Source organism: Tupaia chinensis, unplaced genomic scaffold, assembly GCF_000334495.1.
Source record: "Tupaia chinensis unplaced genomic scaffold, TupChi_1.0 Scaffold000078_1, whole genome shotgun sequence".
Lineage (NCBI taxonomy): Eukaryota > Metazoa > Chordata > Mammalia > Scandentia > Tupaiidae > Tupaia > Tupaia belangeri.
The window spans coordinates 5470-13347 of NW_006159539.1; positions in this window are offsets into that span (position 1 = coordinate 5470).

Genomic DNA, 7878 nt, shown 5'->3' on the forward strand with positions numbered 1-7878 from the left:
TGACGGCCCTTCTCCCCAGCCCTGCTACAAGTGTCCCCTGTGCCCCTCTGCCGCCACCTCTTCAGTCCCCACACCCGCTGTCCCCTGCCCAGGGAGCCCCTTCCCACGCCCTCCAGCTACCTTCTCTATCCACTGAAGTCCCCCCACAGGAAGGCGCTCTGCGGGGACCTGCACAGGCAGGCAGGTGGCCAGACTGTGCCCCCAGGTGTGCTGTGACCAGGCCCCCTGCTGAGCCTGCCCGCTGCACCCTCTGCCAGCGCCAGTGGGTCTAATCACATCTGGACCTGCAGTCACTCCTCTGCCCCATCCCCAGGCTGGCCAGGGCAGCACCCAGGCTTCTCTTGCTCCCTGGAGCCCAGGCCAGGAGGAGCTGAACCGGCTGCCGGAAAAAACCTGTCTGTCCTCTGAAGGAATGATGGAGACAGACAGTCCGCCTCTGCCAGGGAGAAGCGCATGTCCTGACCAGGGCACGGTCATGGCCACGGGTCTAGAACTGAGGCTGAGGATGACGCCAGCTGGCCACACAGTGAGGACCCTGGAGTCTGGGTGGCCAAGGTCCTGACCACAGGGGCGCCCCCTCCTGCTGGGAACTCCGATTCCGCCCCCAGCACCTACCCCCCACCCCCGGCTCCTCCCCAGCCCCAGAGGCGGCCCAGCTGGGTGCTGCTTCCTCCTGCCACACCCCCCCTCGTCCCACACCCCCAGAGCCCGAGTGTGCCTGCTGCCCTGGGGTCTCCTAGCCAGGTGGTCACAGAGCGGGTCACAAGGCTGGGTCCTGAGATGGAGGTGACAGCCCTGCAGGGGGCTGGCCTGGCTGGGACAAGGCAGGGAAGAAGACTCCGTGGGGAGGCCCAGCTGGAGGAGCATCTGACAGAGGGCAACTGGCAGGGACCCCTGGCCTAGGCTGGACTGTCCCAAGGGACCATGAGCAGGGGGGAGGCCAGAGATGAGCGCGTCTGCGGTTGCGGGTGGGAACAGACACCGGCCGGTCTGCAGAGCTTCCAGCTCGAGTAGTTACCGGAGAAACTGAGGCCGAAGGGGCGACCAATCTGAGGGGGAACCCAGGGCCAGGCCTGCTGGCGCTGTCCTGGGCCCCGATGCCACTGCAGTGAGAGCGTCTGTCCGTGCCGGGAGGGCCTCCTTCCTCATGGCCGAGGCTCTTCTAAAGGCCATTGCCAAGATGCCCATGACACAAGGTCCCCTCACAGTCGCCCAGCAGAGGGTGCGCCAGGGGCCAAGGGAGACCTGTCAGGGCCTTTGTGAGCAGGAAGGAGGGGCAGGGCCGAAGTCACAACTGCCTCAGGACAGTCACTGACTGGGGAGCCTGTGCCGCTTGGTGGGCGGACGCTGGGCCACCGCTATCAGCCACCTTGCATTTAGGGGCCCTGGGCGCTAAGCTGGCAAGTGTCCTCCAGAGCCCCAAGGCCAGGGGGTGGACAGGGGACCTTGGACTTGCCTTGGCATCCCCCGGCTGGAAGCCCCGAGTGTTCACTGAGGACACTTTCCTCCCGCTAGGAGCCCCGTCCCGGTGGTCCCGGCTCCTCACCAGCGCCACCAGGCTGAAGCCTCCACTCAGGCTCCGCGCCTCCAGATGGGGAGCAGGTGAGAAGCCGCCCTCCCAGACCCCCATTCCAGAAAAGGTGCATTGCCAGGGACGCACACGCCTGCCGGCCCCTCCTCTGCCCCGTCCACAGCACGCTGGGGGGGTGTCTTCAAGAAGTTCATGGGGGAGCTGGCAGGTGGCTTGGTGGTTAAGGGTGCTGGACTCCCACATGGCTGACTACGGTTCGAGTCCCAGACCTAGCAGCTTGCTCGCTCGCTCGCTCTCTCTCTCCCTCTCTGGTCAAACTGAAATAAATAAATGAATGAATAAATAAAGCTAAATAAAATATTTTTTTAAAAAAGAAGTTGTTGATGGGCAATGCATACTGTGAGATAGCCGGACGTGGGCCTGAGTGTTTCTGCACCAAAGGAGACCTGTTCGTCCTGTTTCTGCCACCTTCCTGAGGCTCCTGCACGTGCCTGGGTCACACGCGCCCCCGTCCCGGGCCCCCTCCTCCCCAGCACCCATCGCAACTGCTTCCTGGCCCAGTACCCCAGCTGCTACAGGGGCGGGGTGGGGGGCGCGAATGGGACCGCCCTGACTGGTGGGAGGGGGCGCCCTCCCCAGGACAGGAGGCTGTGGCCCTGTGGCAACTTCTGCCCTAGTCCTGGCCTCCTCGGCCTGCTCCCCTGCCAGCACCCATCCCCACCTCCCCTGCCCATTGGCGCAGGACATCCAGGCCAAGGCGGCCATCCCTGAGGACCAGGTGAGGATGGCCTCAGCGCCCTCTGCTGGCCCTGGTAGGGCCAGGAAGATCTGGTTTCCAGGAGCTCTGATTCAGCAGCAAAGGCCTCTCCACCCAGCACACTGGGCCCTCCCTGTCCCCGGGGCCCCTCTAGGCTGGGCAGACGGCAGACGGCGCCTTCTGAGGCTGGGGCCATAGGGGCTTCCATGACAGGGAAGAGGGACCCACAAGCCCGAGGCCATCCTGTACGGGGCACTAAGGACATGCTCACTCTCCCCACCTGGCCTGTGCCGACCCAGGACCAGCAGAGAAAACGCCATCAGGAACTAGCAATCAGGGCCAGGGCCAGGCCTGAGCTCAACCTGAGCAGGGCTGGCCTGGGTGCTCACACTGCCGGCCGCTGCCCTGGCCACGCCAAGTTCTCAATGACCCGACCTAGTGCCTCAAACAAACCGAATCGGAATTCTGGCCCCAGATCAAGAAGAATTTCAACAAAGAACCTTCTACCAGATCCATAGTGTCAGGGGAGGGTGGGATCCAGCCCAAGGCTCACGGGCCAGCAGTGCCCCCTTAGCCAGGACCTCCCTGGCCCTCTGGCGTCCCCTCCCGAGTGCCCTCTTTAGCCCTGTGGAGACTGGACGTGCTCCGGTGCTCAGTGACAGGTCCGTCCTGCCACCCCACCGTGGCTGAGCAGAGGGGCCTTGCGTGACGACCGAGGGTGGCGGCCTCCTGTGGTGTGGGCTACTCTCAGCCTAAGACCTGGGGCTGGCGGAGGGGGCTGCCCTGCAGCTTGTCCTGGGTCCCTGGTCCGGTGCCAGAGGGAGGATGTGGACAGCCATGAGGCCCTAAAGAGGGGGACAGTGCCAGTGGGGGACAAGGGAGGCGCTAAGCCTGGCATTCATTTGCTTGGACACACGTGCAGCGAGGACGCCCAACGCCCGCTCTGCCTATGAGCCTTCCAGGGAAGGTGCTTCGCTGCAGGGACAGGCCACGCAGGGCCTGCTCCCCACCCCAGACTCTGTCCTGGCCCCCAGCCATGCTGTGAGGGGGGCAGAGGCAGGGACTGCCTCAGTCCTGAGACCCGTGGCAAGTCCTCCCAGACCCGGCCTTCATTTCCCACTTGCCATCTGATTTGTCAGAAGGGGTGCTGCTAGGAGGGCCCAGGCCACTGGACCAGGACAGGACTGGAGGTGACAGGAAGAACTGGGCACCCAGACCCACCGCACAGCCTCCGTGGAACTCTGACTCTCCGTGTGTTACTCGAGACCTGCACCCTCTGGCCTGGCTGGCTCCCCTCTCCCCGCATGCCCACTGTAGCCAGGTGCCAGCTCTGGGGGATGGGCAAGCAGGTTGAGAGCGCGCCTCACACCTCCCTGCCGTCCTGTGCTGGGACGAGGCTGTTTCAGGCTGAGGCCGGCTGAGCGGAGACCCAGAGGTGAGCCGGGCGCCCAGGGGTGCCGGGGTACATGTGCTCACGGTCCCACTCCTCTCACCCCTGCAGCCACGTGGCAGCCTTCCAGTCCCCTCCCTGCCTCGGCCCCCAGCCCTGCTCTTTCTCCTCGCCCAGGTATCAGATGCCACCCACATTATTTTTTAGAGAGAGATTATTGCTATCGGGCACATGTGCTCACTAGAGAGAGAGACAGACAGTGAGAAATCACCCCCGGGGAGATGGCCACGCTGCAATCCCTTCTCTATTCTTGGGATCTGGGGCACACACACACATGCCTCCAGGTCCGGGACTCGACCTGGTCAAGTAAGTAGGAGTCCAGCAATGTGACCATTACACCATCTGCCAGTCCCAGCACCCGCATCTTCTAAGCGGGTTGACAGGGTCGGATTGCACCATGAGCCCCCGTCAGGGGTCAGGACAAGTGGATGGCCCTGCTGACTGGCAGACTCCGCCTCCAGGCTTGTCCCTTGTCCCTGGAATAATGATGCCCAGGACCCGCCCCTTCCCTGCCAAGATCCCTCGTCTCGGTCAGGGCCTATGTCCTCCAGGCCGGCCTGTTCCGCTGGAACCTCCGCTTACCAGGCTGGGCTGTGGGTGGCGCTGAAAGACAGCCGGTGGGAGGGGGAAGAGGCACCCGGGCTCTTGGGACGGACGCGCTGGCCACACTGGAGTTTACGAGCGGGTGCCAGCTTCCTCCTCGGCATGTGGCCCACGTGGCTATTCTGCTTTGCTGTCTGTCCCCCATCCCACACAGGGCTGTGACACTGCTCAGGCCAACGGAAGGCCAGAACCCTAGCCCAGACAGTGTGCTCCAATCTCAGCAGGCAGGGCAGGACTCAGGCACGGCATTAGGCCTAGTGCAGAGCTAGGATGCCAGATGCAAATCCTACATGGCTGGGCATGGTTCAAATCCCAGCCAGGAGCCTCAAAAGGACACCTGGCCCAGAGCACATCCAAAGTCCTCCTGGCAAGAAGTGGCCACGCTGCATGGGAGAGCCTCCCTCTCTCCGGTAAACGTGCACCCTCTGGCAATGAAAGCGTAAACGACAGCGTAGTTTCCCACGGGGAACACCCAGCAGCTGTCCCTCCTCCCATGTTTCTCCACGGACTCGGAGCTGTGGGGCGGCGAAGAGCTGAGCCCTACACAGAATAAGCCCTACAAAGAATACCAGGTCAGAAATGCCCCCTGACCTCAAGCAAGAGGCAGTAAGCGGAACCAGAGATGGCGTAATGGTACGTCACTGGATCCCCATAGTCGACCATGGTTTGAGTCCCAGACCTGGCGGTCTAAAACTCATGCCAGGCGCGTGTGTGTGCATGCCAAAATCCTAAGAGGAGAATAGAGGAAAAGGGATTGCAGCATGGCCATCCCCCTGGGGGGGTGATTTCTCACTTTCTGTCTGTCTCTCTGGTGAGCACACATGTCCTATAGCAAAAATCTCTTTGAAAAAAAAAAAAAAAAAGACATTACACATTAAGGCTACTGATTCTCTAAGGAGTCCTGAATACACTTTGCCTCGATTCTGTGCTCAGTGGAGCCCCAGAGCCCCATGATCTGGCACTGTCTGATTCTTCCCCCATACACTCTGAACATTTAAGCACCTCAGTTTGCAGCCGGCAAGTAGCATGGTGGTTAAGGTGCTGGACTCCCACATGGCCAGCTGCAGTTCAAGTCCTGTACCTGGTTGCTTACTTTGCCACTTCTCTCTCTGTGCCTCTATCTGTCATCACATTAAAATTAAAATGCCTGCCTCAGACCTCTCATTGTCTCTGCCCACCCAGGAGTATTCTGAGACTCCATCTTTCACTGAACTGCCGGTAAAGTACCACGAGACTCCTGCTCTGTCTGCAGGCCACTCTCTGAGCTCCACCCCCCATGCGCCTGGTCCCGAGCCAAGGCCCTCTACGGAGAACACAGCTGAGAAGTGGAGCTCTTCTTCCCCCACGCTGCAGAACTGACCCCGGAGAAGTAGGAAGCCATGCTGAATCCACCCAATGCCAAGAGGCCAGTGCAGGAGCACAAGGAATATGGGAACAAGGGAACAGCTCCCCTCGAGGGAACGGAGCGGCCCTTCTCCAGCCCGACAGCACAGCAGAGGCTGCAGGGATGTCAGAAAGCCACGGTAACAAATGACTCGGACTTAAAGCCACCGAAACTATGAAAAAAAAATTTTTTTTAAATGAGGACAGCAGAGGAACCAGCAGATGGCGTAACAGTTACGTCATTGGACTCCCACGTAGTCGACCGCAGTTCGAGTCCCAGATCTGGTGACTCAAACTCCACGCCGAGAGTGTGTGCGTGTGTTCCCAAGATCCAGAGAGGAGAGTGGAGGAGGGACTGTGGAGTGGGCATCCTCCCTGGGGGGGAGCCGATTTCTCACTTTCTGTCTATCTCTGTGTCTCTCCAGTGAGTGCATGCAATTTACAGCAAAAATCTCTCTTAAAATAAGGACAGCATACGAGGAATTCAACACACTATAAGATGCCCAAATATTCCAATAATAGGTATTTCAGAAGGTGAAGAATCAGACAAGGGCATGCGATACTTGTAGAAAACTTTCCAAATCTAGAGAGGAATCCATACACCTAGACATAAGAAATACAAAGGGCCCCAAACAGAATCAACACAAGATGATCCTCTCCACAGCACATCACGGCAGATTGGGAAAAATCTCAGACAAGGTTCTAAAAACAGCAAGAGAGAACGCCAAGTCACTTGCAAAGGTTGTCCGGTTAGGCTAACGTCAGACCTCTCAGCTGAAACAATGCAGGCAAGGAAAGAATGGGATGACAAATTCCAGACACTAAAAGAAAAACAATTCCAACCAAGAATGCTATACCTGGCAAGATTCTCCTTCAAGTGGGAAGAACGAGTAACATTTTCAGACAGGAAAAAATGGAAAGAATTCACCAAAACTAGACCAGCTCTTCAAGAAGTGCTGGAGGGAGTACCATATTAGAAAAACTAAAAAGAGGGACCAGCAATTGGCATAATGGCTATGTTGCTGGACTCCCATGTAGTCAACAGCGGTTCAAGTCCCGGACCCGGTAGCTTAAACTCACATCTGGACGTGTGTGCATGCGTGCCCAAGATCCTGAGAGGAGAATGGAGGAGAAGGGATTGTAGCGTGGCCAGCCCCCCAGGCAGTGATTTCTTGCTTTTTGTCTCTCTGGCGAGTGCATGCAACCTATAGCAAAAACCTCTCCAAAACAAAACAAAAAATCTAAATTTTGCAATCAAGGGACCAGCAGATGACATAATGGTTACATCGCTTGACTCCCACATAGACGACTGTGGTTTGAGTCCTGCACCTGGCAGCTTAAAACTCATGCTGGGTGTATGTGTGTGCATGCCCAAGATCCCGAGAGGACAGTGGAGGAGAAGGGATTGCGGTGTGGCCACCTCCCAGGGGGTGATTTCTCACTGCCTGTCTCTCTGGCAAGTGCATGTGCCCTATAGCAAAAAACTCCATTTAAAAAAAATTCTCCAGTCAAAAGACAGAGAGCGGTTAAATGAATGAAAAAGGAGAAACCCTCTGTTTGCTGCCTAAAAGAAACGCACTGGGTCCAGTAGATGGCGTAGCACTTACACCTCAACTCCCACATGGCCAACTGCAATTTGAGTCTCGACCTGGAGGCTCGAAAAATTACGGCAGACACGTGTGCATGTATGCACAAGATCCCAGGAGAATGGAGGAGAAGGGATGGCAGCGTGACTATCTCTTCTGGGGGGCCGATTTTTCACTTTCCCTCCCACTGTCTTGTCTCTTTCTCTGGCAAGCACACATGCCCTAAGGCAAAATCCTCTTAAATAAATTTTTTAAAAATTTAAAGAAAAAAGAAAGAAAAAGAAATGCACTTCATGGATAAGGCATATGTAGACTAAAAGTGAAGGGCTGGAGAAAGATACTCCATGTAAATGGAAATTCTAAATGAAGCCGGAGTCGCGACCCTGATAGCAGGCTTTAAGACAAGTCTGTAAGAAGAGACAAAGAATGAGGGGGCTGGCAGGTGGCGTGGTGGTTAAGGGCACTGGACTCTCACATGGCTGACCACAGTTTGAATCCTGGACCTGGCAGCTTGCTTTCTCACTTTTCCTCCCTCTCTCACTCTGTCCCACTCTGGTCAAATAAAAAA